This window comes from Coenobita brevimanus, chromosome 23 (assembly GCF_032717465.1).
Source record: "Coenobita brevimanus isolate Jiangsu-jjx chromosome 23, ASM3271746v2, whole genome shotgun sequence".
Taxonomy (NCBI): domain Eukaryota; kingdom Metazoa; phylum Arthropoda; class Malacostraca; order Decapoda; family Coenobitidae; genus Coenobita; species Coenobita brevimanus.
Genome location: NC_136976.1, coordinates 52,304,672 through 52,323,478, shown reverse-complemented (window position 1 = coordinate 52,323,478; position 18,807 = coordinate 52,304,672). Strand labels below are relative to the sequence as shown.

At 42.5% G+C, this 18,807-nt stretch overlaps 1 protein-coding gene across 1 annotated transcript in view; it reads right to left on the bottom strand.

The window, feature by feature from the left end:
- LOC145392970 (uncharacterized) overlaps positions 1-18,807 on the bottom strand; it is a 74,177-nt gene that overhangs the window by 32,729 nt on the left and 22,641 nt on the right. Inside the window, exon 2 of the mRNA XM_080267264.1 lies at positions 17,769-18,008. The gene's annotated coding sequence lies outside the window, so the exon portion shown is untranslated. The remainder of the gene's footprint in view (positions 1-17,768; positions 18,009-18,807) is intronic.

Sequence of the window (18,807 nt, the reverse complement as noted above, 5' to 3'; positions counted from 1 at the left end):
TTTCTCGACAACTTCTAGACAGGGACATTGACAGCAATCCAGAACCCACCAACAAATACATATGTCCAATGTGCTCGAAACCTATCATTTCGAACCAACAGTCAAAGGATTCAGTTCAGTGCAATTCCTGCAAGAACTGGACCCATTACACCTGCACAACACTTACATCCAGAAAACATTACACAAACACCTGGACCTGCTCCTTATGCTCCTTCCCTTCACCCACTAACCCCCCCACCAACCCTACTCCTACTTCCTCCACACCTCATTAGCTTAACCCACTGATCCTTCCCACACCATCCAATCCCCCAACCCCTTTCATTCCATCCCAACCTAATCCACCCCAACCCTTACCTCCATCACTACCTTCTCCCACCCCTTCCCCTCCACCCACACCAACACATCCCCCCCATGCTGCAGCACCCAACACACATTGCACACACAACATAAACATCCTTCAATTAAACACAGATGGCATAAACACCAAAAAACAAGAACTCACACAATTCATCAAACAACAAAACACACACTGCCATCTTACAAGAAACAAAACTACACAGAACACAAAAAAACACCTATATTTAATAATTACACCACCATTAGACAAGACTGGGTCGACGGCAGTGGCAGTGGTGGTGGACTCATCACCCTGGTACACAAATCCATCAACTTTTCAGATACAGTACCAGTGCACACACAGTCACTTCTTCCCCCGCTTGACACCACAACAGAAATACAATCAATTAAAATACGCACTGGTAACAAATCACACATAACAATCGCCAACACATATATTCCCCCCCAGTTGTCCCCCACAGTACTACACAATTACTCTCCACAAATACACCACATCACTAACATATCCAACATCATTCTAGGTGGTGATTTCAATGCCAAGGCATCAGCCTGGCATGTCAACAACCCTGACACAGACAGAGGGCTGGTACTACAATCCCAAACAGATAATCATTTCATACTGAATAATCTCCATCAACATACCCATATACCACACCAAGCCCTCATCCTCCCATCATCCCCAGACATCACCATTCGCTCCCCAAACCTTGTCCCCACAAATCCTGGAGAGTGGTCAAAACCCTTGGCTCTGACCGCCTCCCGATCATCATCACTATTAAAACCAAAATCACCCCAGCTGGCCACAGACACACATACACTAATTATAAGAAAGCCAACTGGGAGGCCTTCACAACTGAAACAGAACAACATTTCAAAACACTAAACAGTACACCCATCACAAATGTCAACACTGATGTGCACACTTTCAAAACAATTATACAAAATGCAGACAAAAGACACATCCCTAGAGGCAACAGAAAGACACAACCCCAGCTTCACACCAGAAATTCAAGGCCTCATCAGTCAACGGGACACACTACGATACTCCCCAACACGACATACACAAGACACCATACAACAAATACAAGAACTCAACACTCAGATAAACAATAAAATATCAGAACAGCAAACACTAAACTAGAATAATTATCTCTAAACACTTGACCACAAAACAAACACCAGCAAACTCTACAAAACACTAAACAGCATCACACTCTCCAACAGCAACACTACATAATCATATGCTGCCATCACAACAACAGACACCATACCTTCAAACAAACAATAAGCAAACGCTCTCATCACTCACTCTTCATATGTCGGCCATATAAACCCTCATCGCAACTACCAACATATCATCCGACATATGAGACAGTTCTCCACACAACCACACTTCGCACCTTTCACTTACAACCTGACGAAGCACATCATTAGCAACCTTAAACACTCATCTGCCTGTGGACCAAACAACATAAGCAAAATATACCTTAAACACCTTGGACCACAAGGCACACAAGCACTCACCAACATATCAAACTACAGCTACTCACACAACATAATATCCAACATCTGGAAGCATGGCATTATCATCACTATCCCTAAACCCAATAAAGGTCCCACGTTACCTTCCTCACACCACCCAATCACACTCTTCTGCACCTCCTCCAAAGTCACTGAACGACTGGTACCACAACTAGTTACATCTTACACCCCCTCTAGCCCCATCACAACACGGTTTTAGGCCACTACACTCCACAAACACTCTTCTTACAGACTTTACATAGAGAGTTTTTGATGGCATGAATTCAGCCAAGCCACCACACAGAGCACTCCTAGTCACACTAGACATTAGCAAAGCTTTTGATGCCAACCCCTACCACAACCTCGCAAACAAAATATCAACACAAACATGCACAATAACACAAAAAGACAGCTGGCAAACTACATAGCAGGCAGATGTGCACATGTAACATTTGCCGGCCAGTCTTCGAGCATCAGAAACTTCACAAATGGCGTCCCAAGGATCTGTTTTGTCCCCTACACTCTTTAACCTATGCATGCATGACATATCCACACCCCACACAACACAGATACACATGGCTCCCTATGCAGACAGCATAACACTTACATATACACACCAAAATGCAAAAACAGCCGCACACATCCTCAACACACTACACGAATGGTTCACCACAAACAAGCTCAAAACACCCCCAGCCAAATCTACAATGACCTTTCTCACAACCTGGACAGCAGAACAGTCACATTCTACACCTCACCTTAAACAACACTCCCCTACCACATATACACAAACCCAAAATCCTTGGTGTAACATACGTCAATGTCATTTAAACAACACATCACAAACATTAAAGATAAATTAACACCAAGACTCAATGTCTTGAGGTCATTTGCCCATATAACATTTGGACACAACAAAGAAACCACCACCACAGTATACAAATAACATATACATTCAGTGATGAATTATGCAAGTCCTGTTTGGGCTCCTAACCTCAATAAAACACACTACACCATACAGAACAAGACCCTAAAAATAATCACAGGCTGCACAGCTACTACACCCACAGACCACCTACATCAAGACACCAAAGTCCTCAAAGTCAAGGATCATCTAGACATGAGAGGCACCCAAATTCTCACTGCAGCCTCCACAAACCCACAACATCCGCTACTCTACATGGCAGCACAACCACACACACACACACACCAAGGAACATCAAAACAACACCCAGCACACAATATCATGTACAAATACTGTCATCTCTCTCCCCTCGCCCACCTCAGACCAGCTTCCAGACGCATATCCATACTCAAATCACTCGCCGCTCCATTTAGTCACTTAAAGACAACACACAGCTGCATGCACGGCCTCCTGATATCCACCCTTCTGAATCCTATCTCCCTCGTGAGGACAGGGTCCATCTGGCCAGGCTGAGATGTGGGCATCATCCAGCCCTCTTAAGTTATCAGAAGAGGCTGGATGACTCTGTCGCTGATACCTGTCCAGGATGCAACACAGCACTCCATACTATTAAGCACATTATGGAATACTGCATTGCACACAATCACCTATATCAACAGCACAACATACACTCCTCTGTGGGAAAGCCGGGTCTTGGCTGTGGCCTTCCTTAGGGACTTGGGGCTGTTCGGCCAGACTGCCTAGGGAACAACTACTACTACTACTACCAGGATGACTAAACTTTGCCTACAGTTGTCACTACTGGCCCATGGCAAGGATAACAAACTACCCTCCTGAAGGTCACAACTTCCGTCAAAATAAAACTGTATCTAGAGCGATAATTTAACAGCAACTTATTTCTATAACAAAAACCACAATGAGAAAAATGGTATTCAGTATGCACCTGCAGTATCATTCTACTTTCCTTAAAGGATTCTAAAGACTTATACAATTCTAGATCTGTATCTCATTGAATATCAGTGTTGCTATAGAGTAAAATATACATGAATTTTATTTCTTTTTAAAAATTACAGTCATCCTTTAACATTCGTGGGGGTTAGGTAACACAGACACCTGCGAATGTTAAAAGTCCGCGAATATCTGCTGCTCCCCCTTAAAAACACCCCTGGACCCCCCATTTCCTTATATAACTAAAGAAAAACCCTATGTTCATGTTTACAACCACTTCTTTTAATACAAGAACACTAAACAACTACTTTATATAATACAAGAACACTAAAAGTTGAAATTAATGAATAGTGTACTCCTGCATGGCCTCTTCTGACAACTGTGCTCATCCCAGCTCCCTCCAAAAGGAAGAGCGTTCCAGTATATTTCATTCACTGGATAATGCCATTACTGTACTAAAACAGCCAAAAACTGTGCCTGGGATAATGTTACAATGTCAGGAGAGTTCAATGAGATTTTTTTTTTTTTCTGTAGCCATCCGTGGATATTCAAAACCGTGAATGTCAAAACCGCGAATGTTAAGGTATGACTGTATAACCACACACGAAAAATTCATTTGCAACCTGGAAACATTTATACAGTAATCTCTCATTGATCTGGGCATAATAGAGCCAAAGGCATGTCCAGGTAATGACAACATCCACATAATGAACACTATTCCCCTACCATACCCAGACCCTACCTATACCCAACCTCCAACCTTTACCTAACCTATTTGTACAGTACATATACTTAATTTGGCAGTGTTTTTCAGTCATTTGGGCATATTTAGACTTCAAAACACACAAACAAATAACCAAAGTAATGCTAAACACCAAGAAAACCACACAGAAAAACCAATGAAAACCATAAAACACCCTACCTGTACAATGCTGTATGTACAGTACCCCTCCTTATTTTGGCAGTGTTTTCTGGTCATCCTCCCATATTTTCTATCTATCTATCTATTGCCAGACGCCTCAATCCCACACGGGGTGGCCACAAACAAATCGCCTCCACATCACCCTGTCCCCCGCCATTTCACTCCCCTGCTCCTAACTCACACCCCCCTCTCATATACCTCTCCGCCCCATCCCTCCATCTCATTCTCGGCTTCCCCCTCCACCTCACTCACATACACTCTCCTCGTCAGTCTCTCACCCTCCATCCTCTCCACATGGCCGAACCACCTCAGTGTGTTCCTCCTAATGCTTCCTTTCGCATCCACATCCCCACCACAACGCTCCTTTATATCCTCATTTGTCAGCCTGTCTCTCCATGTGACTCCACAGGCTCCTCTTAAATAACTAATTCCACTGCTCTCACTCTTGACTTGTGTCCTTCCAACAACGTCCAAGCTTCACTTCCATTCGTTAAAGTTGGTATCACAATACTGTCATGTAGTAACTTTTTCACTTCCATGCTCACTTCCCTGTTTCTTATCACTGCTTTCATGGAACCAGCAACCTTTCTTCCTTGTTGTACTCTTTCAAGCACTTCACCCTCCAAACTTCCATCCTTACTCATCACACTACCCAAGTACCTAAACGTACTCACATTTTCCATTTCCTCACCATCCAATCTCACTGTACATTCACTGACTTCGCCTCTCTCAAAGACCATCACTTTACTCTTCCCTGCATTCACCTTTAGATTCCGTTTCTTGCAAACTCTCCCAAACTCATCCACCAAGCCTTGCAGCTCCCCTTCGTCTTCACTCAACAACACAGTATCATTGGCAAACAACAGTACAGGGAGTTTCCAAACACTATCCTCTCTCACCAGGGCCACTCCAACATCCACTACCCTACCTTGTACCCCTTTTATTACCCCATCCATGTACAGATTGAACAACCATGGAGACATGACACATCCCTGTTTCAACCCAACCTTCAAAAAAAAAAATTCACTCAGTTCACCATTCACACGCATTACAGCCTTAACACCATCACAGATACTATTCACAGCATTCAACAACTTCCCATCTACTCCATATACAGTATTCTTAATACTTTCCACAATCCTTGTCTTTCCACCCTGTCATATGCTTTCTCCAAATCCATGAAAGCCACATACAACTTCTTTCCCTTCTCTAGAAACTTTTCCACTAAAGATCTAAGAATGAATATCTGATCTACACAACCTCTCCCCTCAGTAAAGCCTCCTTGTTCTTCTCCAACTAATTCCTCTGTTCTTTCCCTAACTCTATCAATAAGTATCCTACCATACACTTTTCCTATTACACTAAGAAGACAAATGCCCCAATGATTACATTTTCAATTCCAAGAAAACCGCACAAAAAAACAATGAAAACCGAAAAACACCCCACTGATATACTACTGTATGTACAGTACCCTTCCTAATTTTGGCACTGTTTTCAGGTCAATCTGGCACATTTAGACATCAAAACACAAAGGAATATCCAAAGTAATGCTAAACACCAAGAAAACCATAAAAAAAAAAAAACTGAAAACCAAAAAAACACCCTACCTATAAACTACTGTACTGTATGTACATTACTACCCCTAATTTTGGCACTGTTTTCAGGTTAATCTGCCATTTTTAGACATCAAAACACACACTGGAATATCCAAAATAATGCTAAACAGCAAGAAAACCATGAAAAATAACCAATGAAAACCAAGAAACACACAACCTATACACTACTGTATGAACAGTACCCCTCCTAATTATGGCACTGTTTTCCACTCATTCTGCCATACTGAGACATCAAAACACACATAGGATTATCCATATTAATGCTAAACATCACAAAAACAATGCATAACCAACAAAAATTCACAAAAAACTTGAAGACGGTTTGAAAATCAGTTATCTGTAATGAGCGGTTGCTCTCAGGGCTCAAAAAATATGCCGCTGGAAATAGGTTATATTGGTATAAATGGTATACCATCATCTTCGCTAGTGTTTATACTAAAAGATAAGCTAATAAAAACATATAAAACTGATAAGTAAAAGTACAGAAATGCAGTGACAACAGGGTTCAGGAGTAAAATTTACTTTCATATAACTTCCCACCAACCTAGTGTAACATTTTGCCAGCACCTTCCAAGAGTTAAGCATATGTCTAGATGCAGAATTTCATGAGCTTTCTCGTGGTCACTTTGGGATTTCGATATGACCAATAGTAGTCAAATAAATCACAAAAAACTGTGAAAATTCATGAGTCAATATCATCACCACTAAGGAGGGTAGGGACTGAGGGAAGAGCTGGGAGGGTATGGAGGAGGGACGAGAGGAGGGTAGAAGTGAAGCTGTGGACAGGATTCTCCCCCTTCTGTCAACAGGAGGACAGGCACTTTTACTGTACATTTACTTGTGGCTTGCGGTCTGTTGGATCCCGAGTTGCCATGCGGAAAAACACAACTCATGGTGACTGGGGGGCTTTTGACATTCAGTAGAGAGGTGGACCGCCACTGTCACTGAACATGTACTGTACTTGTGGCTTGTGGTCTGTTTGATGGTGGTGGCAGATGGGAAAGACTTAGCCTGGTGGCCGCGCGACACTGAACATTCGGTGGGGATGTGTACGGACGTTTTGACACCGCGTGTGGGTTACAGTTGTATTACTCGGCTGCTGGAGGTTCATTGGGAGTGATCGGACAAGTGTGAGGTTTTGACCATTCAGTACTGGGGCGGACAGACCTTTTAGCTCTGACTGTGGGCTACAGACTACTTCCTATTCACGGCTTAAGCCCAGCGGCCACAATGCCAAATGTTTGAACATGTCGGTTGGCAAGCCAAAATTTTGGGGGACTTTTACGTCCTATGGTTTAAAAGAGCCAAGGTCCAGCGTCCAGATAGTGAAAAAGTCCGGATACTGAGCATCCGGATAAATGAGGAACTACTGTATTTTGATACCATGGTCATGCAGTTACATATAAGCATTTTTTCAACTAATGATGGCAATTAAGAGTAATACTGGATATGTGGCATGCCACCAATTATTATGGTAGTTGTTTGGGCAATATTATACCCTCACTGTCACCAGCCCATCCACTGTCTGAGGCATCTGTCAGAAAAGCCATATGCAGAGGAGAGGGATCCAAGGAATTACAGTTCTTCAGGGGTTAGGGTTTCACCACATCTAAATCTGTCTTCTGACTGAAGGAGTAGTGACCAACAGACTGTCTAGTGTTTTGATGTCAATAGATTGCTTCTTGTACAGCTAAAGGGACCTGTGAACCTGGCACCCATGAAGCAGACCCAAGACAGAAAAACTGTGGGCTGTGCTAGTCCCTGGCACTGAAGACAAAAGCAGATCTTGGCTCATGCCACTTGACTGAAGCTTTCCACACCTTAAAATATTCTTAGAGGAGTAGATGGCTGAACTGGAGGTGTCCCAATGCACCCTGTACAACTGTGAACTTCATATAGGGGTCATATTTTGTAAAACCTTAGGTGGAATATACAGTAGCTCTCATGTGTGATGGTACTCACCACATACAACTCTAACAACAGGGTCAAGTCAAAGGCTTTTCATCTTATCAGCTCCCATCCTCTGCTTGACACCTTTCAAACTCCTGCTCTTTGGCACATCATTTGCATAATTTGCCTTATAGTACTGATATTCAAATGGTCACCACTCTTATGAACTGTTTGCATGCATCCTTACCTCAACTACAGTGGGAATGAAGCACCTGTCTGGTAACAGACTCTCGCCTCTCTTCTGTTCAGGTCCATATGGCAAGAATGACTGTAACTGATACTGTCAGTCCTCGTTTTCAACAGGTCAACTCTGGAACTGTCTTCCTCAGCCTATATTCTTCTCTAACTACGATCCTGAATCTTTTAAATGCAATATGTGATAGGATCTCAAAAGGAATTGTTCCACAATCTCACTGTTTTGTTCTGTTTTTCCTGAAAAGAACTTTTCATAGGCTTCCAGTCTCTGGTTCATTCTTCTTTGCATAAAAAGAATAAAGATATGATATAGCTATACCCCGGTTTAACAATGTAATTGGTTAGGTAAAACTCCACCATTAGGCGGAGCATCGTATATTGGGGTACTTTTAACATGTAAAGTTGTAATGGGAAGCGTTTATCAGCCTTGGGTTTCCCCCAAAACCAAGTCCAAAACCCACCCAAATGAGGTTAGATTCTTTGACAGCTGTTAGGCTGTCAAAGAATCTAACCTAAGCCTAACACCTGTAAATAACTCACTAAAAACAACAAATAAAATCTGAAAATTGTCAAATATATGTCTGGAAAAAATCAAACTTTGTAAACTGTGCCCCAAAATGACAATGTTCACCCCACCTATGGCTAAAACACATTAATCTTAGTCTAAAAACTGTTTATAAATGAACCTAAACACACAAATTTAGTTTAAAATATCATCAAAATCGGTAAAAAAAAATAAATAAATAAATAAAAACATATTGTTTAACCGGGGTCTGGCCATTGTTAAGGGAGGTATGGTGGTGTTTCTACCCCCAACGTTAAGCTGGAGTATAGCATCTAGGGGTATTGTATATTGAGGTATTACTGTAGACTGTTGTTAGCCAGACTGACAGGAAAGTCACAACCAGAGTGTGGAGAATATGAAACCAAGTGAGACTGACGTGCACACACTACAAACATCAATCTCTGGCTTAGGAATGAGTAAGGTTTACAGTAACTCGGAGGTTACAGAGATGGGTTTCCAATCAACAGCCTCACACAGCTGATTCTTAGTTAGAGAAAGGTGAGTGATAGGGGGTGGAGACTCCAACTCTAATGCTCACCAGGCTGGGATGAGGTATGTAATGGTCCTGAGGCAAATAAGTTTGTGAAGACCTTTTTATATAAGGGGAAATAAATAATTATGTTGCTTTTTCTGCAAGTCATACATACAAAGGCGTATACTTTTGTTTATTTAGGAAATATTTCAGTGTTAAAGCAGTACATGAAAATACTGTAGACCCTTGTTGTGTTGAACTAATTTAGGTGAAACCTTGTTTGGTGAAACCAAAAGTCTGATAAACCCAAGGGTCATCTCTCCCAGATTTATATTCAAACACACGACTGAAAATAAATAGCAACAATATAATATTCTAATACTGTAAATGAAAACTATATCAATTTTACATTAACCTGGCCCATAATCTCACCCTTCTGCAGCTGATTTAAAATCCTCGTCACAGCGCATCTTCATGACTAGTCCAGTATTACTGTAATGTTATTACAACTCAGCAGTCATGATGGGAAGAGGGTAGTTTCAGGCCAAGTTGGAGTAAAAAGGGTAGGAAATACATGTACATGTATTGTATGTATTGTACACTGTAAGCTGTACACTGCTTACACTGCCACTCATCCTGTGGGATGTACACTGGATGAACTTCCACTTATCATCACTTCTGGTTGCTCTGGTGTCACATCTGGTATAGAATTCTGAGATGCTGTGCGTTGGGGTCCTGGAGGCTGTAGCGCTGGATCCTGAGGCAATGTAGAGGCAGGCTGAGGCTGATGCCACAGACAGTGGAGGTCTCTGGCAGGGTGTGGCTCCTCTTGGCAGCAGGAGAAGGCAGAGCCTTGAAATATTGGCAGATCTTAGGCTGGCTCTTCCTTGGCTGCTACTGTTGCATTAACTCCAGCCTGATGAGCCACGTGACCTTGTAATGTCTGATTCTCAGGACTGTATATGTAGCATCAATGCCTACAGCTACTGTAGACATGGCCCAGGTGTCTCCTCCTCCTCCTACTCTTCATCCTTTGCTGGTGTCACATCTTCCTGGAGATCTGCAACAATCTCCTCCTCCGTCTGGTGATGGTAGTCAGGCACACCAGCATCCTCATCCAGCCACTCTTGCAGCTCCTCAGCAAGGTTCCCCTACCCTGCAGCTACCAACAATTCTGCAATCCTTGGTGGCTCGAATCCCTTGAAATCATGCTGTGGTGCTGGAGTCTTGGGGATTTTGAGGAGTTTGCATCACCCATTCCTCAGTATGACAAATGGCACATTCTTCTAGGTCTCAGCCCGAATGAAGATGGCGTCCTTGATGGTGTAATTCTTTAAGTTCTGCAGAGTCTTCTTGCCCCTGATGTCCTCATAGCCCTCTAGGTCCATCCCATCCTTAGTCACAATGGGACACTGTTATAGGTACAGATTTTTTTAGTGCCTCTTGGCACTCTCCATGACTCCCTGGTCCATGGGCTGGATCATGGCAGTGATGCTGGATGGCAGGAACAAGGCCCACCTCATCCATCCTTGCAGCACAGTTTGGTAGTGGAAGGATGGGCTGGTGCATTGTCCAACAGCAGCTCCGCCTTCATTTCATCCAGACTGATGCCATACCTTTTTTGGTGGAACCATTCATTTATGATATCCTGCGTAAACCAGGCAGACTTGTTCCCATGGTTCTCCACGGGAAGCTTGGTTATTATGTCCTCTTGGCTACTATGACTGGCTGTAGGCGATGACAATCATCAGCACTGGCACAGTCCAGAAGGGAGAGCCTCTCCACTGTTTTATGACCTGCAGTGTTGCCAATATCTGTGGAAGCCTGTGTGTTATGTGGAAGAGCATGCCTGAAGAGCCCAGTTTCATCAGCAATGTTGATTTGGAACTCATGCAGGCCCTCCATCATACAGAATAAGAAATTATGTAATTACTGCTCACTGATGTTTCCAGTTGCTGGCTGGGACTCCTGTAACTGAACTGAGGTGTGCAAAACATACCACTTGCCTTGTAATGAGGGGAAAAAAAAAAAAAAAAAAAAAAAAAAAAAAAAAAAAAATCAGGTTCCAAAGATGTCATACAAACAGCTCCATAGCATCAACATTGGCACTGAGCAGCTCTTCAGTTATGGCAGTTAACAATGCCATGGTGCCTCCTGAACTTCCACAGCCAGCCATCACTACACTTAAAATCTTTAATTCCAAGATGTTCAGCAAGCCTCTGTGCTGCATGTTGGATGTCCTGGCTAGAAACAGGGACACCCTCAGCTCTCTCCTGTGTTGAGCACTTAGACACAGCTTCGGTCATCTTCTCATTGGGCAGCTTCCTGGTCCTGAACACATCCTTCCCCTTCTTCTCATTTTCTATTTTCATGGATTACTTTGTTTTATCTTTCGCCTTTACGATGTTATGGATGGCTGTCTTCTTGAGGTCATACTTGCACATGAGTTTGGCCCTGCTCATACCTTTCTCATTGGCCTCAATCACTTCAAGCTTCTCAGGAATGGAAAGATTCCTCCTCTTGGCTTTCACAGAAGAAGAGGTGGTGGGAGATTCCTTACTAGAAACCATTCTTCATAACGGAAAACGCTTGGCAAAGTTGAGAAATGTGAGATGCGAATGAGAATGTCAAAACAAAATGAAAGACATAGCTAAACTCAGGCCAGTCACATATCACAGTGCCCACAGACTCTGGTCCCACCCAGTCCTACCAAAAGTAGCCTTAAAACTGCCCAACTCATCCTTTATTTCCACCAGCAGATCTCCAACCTAGCCCAACCGAGTGGGAGAAACTGCAACCTTGCGAACTGTACTGACACCCCACACTGCCAGTGGTTTGGAAGAGCTGTGTGAATGCACCTCATTTATCAAATCTAATTCAGTATAACTGAAAAAAAAGTTCATTAGGCTCAGAAGCATTTGATATGTCCCAAATCTATTACATCAGTGTTCGATAGTGAGGGTTTACTGTATGATTATTTTTGTGCTTCACAAAAAATTGGTGACATTAAAGACACAAGGAACTACTGCCTAATTAATCTTGCTGTGTAAAAACTTTTCACAAAAGTCCTTAGAAATCAAATTACTTCTACCGTATATTTACATATGCAAAAGAGAACAGACCATATTCCACTGTGGTTACTTGATAACAAACTACAGTATATCCTGGTTATTAATCCTCAGACTGAGAAACTGCAAAATATAAGAATCCTTTGTGCACAGCACTTGTTGATTATGAGAATGAATGTAACTTAGTTGAAACAGCCACAGTGATGAGAGCATTTTGAGGACAGGGTGAGGATGCAATTTATTTACAGAGATAGCATGGCCATCAATATATATATGGGTAAGACAATGGGACACAATTTCACCGGTTATTCACTATTTACAGGACATTTTCAGAAATTCAAAATGGGAGGGCAGATGAAGTTATACTACTGGTGAGCAAATGAATAATTTTAGATCTGCAGATAACACACTCCTTGTCAGTGAACTGGGGAGGAAACTGCAAGATATGATAGATGATCAGAACAAGGAGAATCTGTAGACAGGCTTGAAAATCAATATGAAGAGGATGAAAATTACTGTATGTTTAACAGACATGTTCAGGCCCTTCTAGTAATAACAGATGAACTAGAATGGACTGCTGAATACATACACAGTACAGTACCTAGGGAAGGCAGTTAGGGTACGTGGACATGCAGAGACTTTCTGGGGGATATATACTCATACATTAAATGAGCACACTGTGTGTGCTGAAAACCAAAACAGATTAATTTTTACCACATACTATGAATACCAGTTTTCTGTCAAATAACTTAAACAGATACAACACCAATTTTCTGGCATCAGATGGTCCAGCATCTCTTTTAATCCAGACAAAGTTACAAGAGGACACCTGCAATTCTCGAGCCTGCCAGACAAGTTTACTGTACTGGGTGGTCACAGATAACACTGAGTGAAGCCTGTAATCACTCTCACAGATTCCACTGCATGTCTTGGTGCTGATCCCTGTATTATGTCTGATTCATATCTCATTTTACTTACATTTAACTCTAGCTATGGCTTCTAAGAAAGATGCAAGTGTCAGTGGTGGTGTTAAGCGTAAACAATACTTCCATGATCGTGGTTAATTGGTCTGCCAAACTACTGCAATGATAAACCCCCTCAATAACCAAATAAAGCAATAAATGGGAATAAATATTTACTGGTTCAGGAACCATAAGTTTACACTCACTCTTTTGCCTAATACCCAGATAATAACCCCTAAAAAGACAGGAGGGACTGGGTCAGCAATGTTTACACCATTTCTGCTACTCTAACTCATGAACAAGATGACCCTTTTCCCTCATATCTGCAACCAACTTTGTGTGTCAACATTGTTATCGATGTATTTTGTCTGTGAATACAAAATTCTCACGATTAATCCTTCCTAACCATCAATCTGTTCTTGTGAATATGACACTTCCCATCAAATTTCTCGTTTTTTAAAGTTATGTTTATCCATAACCCATCTGCGCCCAGTGTCCAAAGTATAGGACGGAACTGGGCACATTCAAAAGTTGATAAAGAAACGAACCCCGGATTAGGACCTACCAGCGTCGCAACTATGAGCTGACTGGGCAGAGGGCAGTACACTTAGTCCCCTTCCAGCACAATCCCTCACACAGGAACCCTGGGAACTAATGGGTTAACCCCTTATGGGCGGGCAACTTATCAATTATACGACCGTGTGGGGTGGTATATTTTCAGAAAAATAAAGTATCAAGGAAGAAGCCTAAACATGCACAAATAGATGAAAATGGATGAAAAACGAAGGAAAGAGGTGTTACATGCATGGTAATACATCTCTGCTGGCTCTGGGAGGAGGAGGAGGAGAGGAGGAGTGAGGGAGAAGCGCAGGCAGGTCGCTTATCACCAGGCGCAACTGGGGCAAGGTTAGCAAACTATTCTCTCATTTGCTTTTTCTTCACCACTGAACACCATATTTATCATTTATGCATTCTTTACACTATTCACTGTCTCCAAAATCTTATGTATGTGTTTCCTGTTTTACTTGAACATTATAACAATAAAACTTTCATACGTTTATACCATTTTACTTGAACAATTATAACACCACAACTTATATATGTATATTCTATTTTACTCGTTTCAAGGCTTGGGAGAGTAGAGGGCAGGACAATATGTGACAAAGATGGAGGGGGAAAGAGGGAGGGGGAGGCCGAGGATGAGATGGAGGGATGGGGTGGAGAGGTATATGAGAGAGGGGGGGGTGAGTTGGGGGCAGGGGAGTGAAATGGCGGGGGACAGGGCGACTTGGAGGCGATTTGTTTGTGGCCACCCCAAACGGGACTATGGTGTCTGGCAATAGATAGATAGATAGATAGATGCCTTATCACCCAATTTCACCAATAAATTTGGAACAAAAATGGCCGGATGTTATATAACGTCGCTCGCCTTCTCACACATGGACATTACGTAACGTCGCCCGCCTGTTAGGGGTTAATGTATGTCACATTAACTAACCATATGAGATGTTTGCCGAGGCAAAGATCCTGTAGGAGAAAAAAAAAAAAAAAAAAAAAAGAGTGACACTGTGGGTGAAACTAGTCAGTTTTAAAAACAGTCAGAAATACTGTACAACTGTGCAAGTCATCTACCATTCATTTCCATGCTGGTCATCCACACTCCAGCTCCAAGTAGCCACCTGTTATTTGGAGGGGCTGACAAAAGTGTAGAGAAAGAAGGGATCATCTAAGAACCATAGCTGGAATGTGAAATTTGGATCATCTATCTATCTATCTATTGCCAGACGCCTAAATCCCGTTTGGGGTGGCCGCAAACAAATCGCCTCCAAGTCGCCCTGTCCCCTGCCATTTAACTGCCCTGCTCCCAACTCACACCCCCCTCTCTCGTATACCTCTCCACCCCATCCCTCCATCTCATCCTTGGCCTCCCCCTCCCTCTTCCCCCCTACACCTCACTTACATACACTCTCTTTGTCAGTCTTTCACCCTCCATCCTCTCCACATGGCCAAACCACCTCGGTGTGTTCCTCATAACACTTCCTATCACATCCACATCCACACCACAATGCTCCTTTATATCCTCATTTGTCAGCCTGTCTCTCCATGTGACTCCACAGGCTCCTCTTAAGTAACTCATTTCCACTGCTCTCACTCTTGACTTGTGTCCTTCCAACAACGTCCAAGCATCACTTCCATACGTTAGAGTTGGTATCACAATACTGCCATGTAGTAACTTTTTCACTTCCATGCTCACTTCCCTGTTTCTTATCACTGCTTTCAAAGAACCAGCAACCTTTCTTCCCTGCTGTACCCTTTCAAGCACTTCACCCTCCAAACCTCGATCCTTACTCATCACACTACCCAAGTACTTAAATGTACACACATTTTCCAATTCCTCACCATCCAACCTCGCTGTACATTCACTGACTTCACCTCTCTCAAAGACCATCACTTTACTCTTCCCTGCATTCACCTTTAGATTCCGTTTATTACACACTCTCCCAAACTCATCCACCAAGCCTTGCAGCATCCCCTTCATCTTCACTCAACAACACAGTATCATCTGCAAACAACAGTACAGGGAGTTTCCAAACACTATCCTCTCTCACCAGGGCCACTCCAACATCCACTACCCTACCTTGTACCTCTTTTATTACACCATCCACGTACAGATTGAACAACCATGGAGACATGACACATCGCTGTTTCAACCCAACTTTCAAAGAGAAAAATTCACTTAGTTCACCATCCACACTCACTGCAGCCTTCGCACCATCGTACATACTCTTCACAGCATTCAACAACTTCCCATCTACTCCATATATTCTTAACACTTTCCACAATCCTTGTCTATCCACCCTGTCATATGTTTTCACCAAATCTATGAAAGCCGCATACAACTTCTTTCCCTTCTCTAGAAACTTTTCCACTAAAGATCTAAGAATGAATATCTGATCTACGCAACCTCTTCCCTTCCTAAAGCCTCCCTGTTCTTCTCCAACTAATTTCTCTGTTCTTTCTCTAACTCTGTCAATACAAAGGCAATTGTAAATACCCTTACTTCAGTAGAAACCTATCTGCAACATGTTATGCATAAAAGTTAATATTATAAAAGATTATTTTCATGTTTGCTTATGTTCAGGCACAATGCTCTAACAACAATGCATGCAAAAAAATAAATAAATAAATAAAAAATAAAAAAATAAAAAAAATCTGGAAACTTCCATTTTATGGAGATTTTGAAGCAGCTACCTCATTTGTCTCATGATAAATCCAGCACTGACTGGAGAGGTGATATTCCACAGAGAGGAGATATGAAGAAAGACTGCATATTAGAGAAATCTACAGAGTGTCACACAAAGGTCCAGGATATCTCATTTGGTCATCGCAAGGAGAGGAGTTGCAGGTGGGGATATTAATGGTTCCCCCCCTCCCCCTAAAACTCCTAGGCTAGGTTTTGGAAAGCAATTTAGTTAATGATGAATTAGTAATGAAACTCTGTAAAATGTATACAGTCAGGTGTAGATAAGAGGGTATGCTGGAATATGCTCCATGTTACTGAAACAATGAAAACTGATAGTAAAAGAAGATGGTCAGGAGATGTCTTGAGGGTTACTTACACAGGAGATCTAGGTCTCAATATCACCAACTTTCTGTGGTCCTTGGGTCTACCACCAGGTTTGGCTGGTGCTACTGCCTCAACCTGAGACACTTGTGTTAAGAAAATCTGAGATCTCTGTTCAGGTGTCATTTTTCTGTTGGAAAACCAAAAGTCTTGCAGGACAGTACAGTATAGTGCAGCCCAGTTCATTAGGACAGAGCACCAATCTTGTTTAGCAACTGATTCTGATATGTACCCTTCATCCCACACAGTATCCAAGTCAAACTGAGTATTGGTGGGAAAAGGTGATGTAACAGTAGGTACAGATGTTGTCACACTGAGGCTGACGGAGGGAAGAAGTCTGGTTTTAAATCTTGAAAGTGTGTGGGGGGAGCTGCATTCACCTACACTAAGAAAAGGCTGGTTCTAAGGATCTGTAAAAGACATCGTCATCAAGAGCAGTTGAATCTTTTGATACCCAATTGATAATGTTGTCAGGAGCAGTGGAGCCCTCTGAGTCAGTCACTGGGTTTTATTACAAGACTGAGCAGCAACTGAGGGTTCGTCAAACATGGCTAGCAGAGTTTGCAGAAATGATATAGCAACAACATTATTACTGTTTAAATCAGATTGTACTGCTGAAGACCGAGACAAAGGAGCTACTACCTCTTTAGGAAAGGGTGAAGAATGAGCGTCCTGAAAAGGTCCAGCTTCTCCTACTGTTGTGCTGTTGCCATGGGCAGCCACCATCTGTACTGTAGCAATGTAACTCCTGGGCAGGCTATAGGTTGCTTCTGTCCTCTTAGGTGCTGCAGACTCAGGTCATGAGTAGTTTGAGAAGAGGGTGGGCTCAACCATGAGTCTGGCCTCTCTTCTAACCATACATCGGGGCATTCCTTGGTCAGTCTAAGGGAGTGAGGGAACTCATGTGAGAGAGAGAGGAAACTGGGAAAACTGCATATGTCTCATACAAACTCACACTGGCAACAAATGTTCAGATTTTCATCAGAGGGGGAAAAAAAAAATGGGAGGGGGGGGGGGGCTTTGCTGAAATGCCACAAATTTTTAAGATGACACAACCATCCAGTGTTCTATGAGTGCAGCTACCTCTATCAAGGGTGGAAGAAAACAGTGCAGTATGGGCACTTCTCAAAATTGAAGCAGCCTTGGTCATAGCACAGATTTCAGCAATGAAAATGTGTAAAATTACAGGCTTGAAATGTTATTATACAATGCAAACGCATGCACTTTTCCTTGAACACAAAGGTGGAAGTGACAACAGACATCATGGGAATACAGGAAAGCAAATGCACTAGCCATAATAATGGCAACATCTCATTCTCTGACAGAATGTCAAATATTTATCTACTGTATTTACAGTAAAATTGTCAAATGTCTTAGTCATGGAAGAGATGTGCCTCCAAGTCTCTTCTTCCATCAGGCTGCCCACCCTCCCACTCACACCACCCTCATTCATGTACCTATCCCACTGTCTCTCCATCACATCCCTGGTTTCCCCCTCCTTCTTTCACTATCCACTTCATCTAAGAATCATACCATCTCAGTGTAGTTTTCACTCCAGCACATCCCCATCATACTGTACTACAATGCTCCATGTTCCTCATCTGTTTGTTGTCTCTCCAAGTGATTTCACATCTTTTTCTCAGATAATTCATATCCACTCCCTTTATGCCACATGCATGAA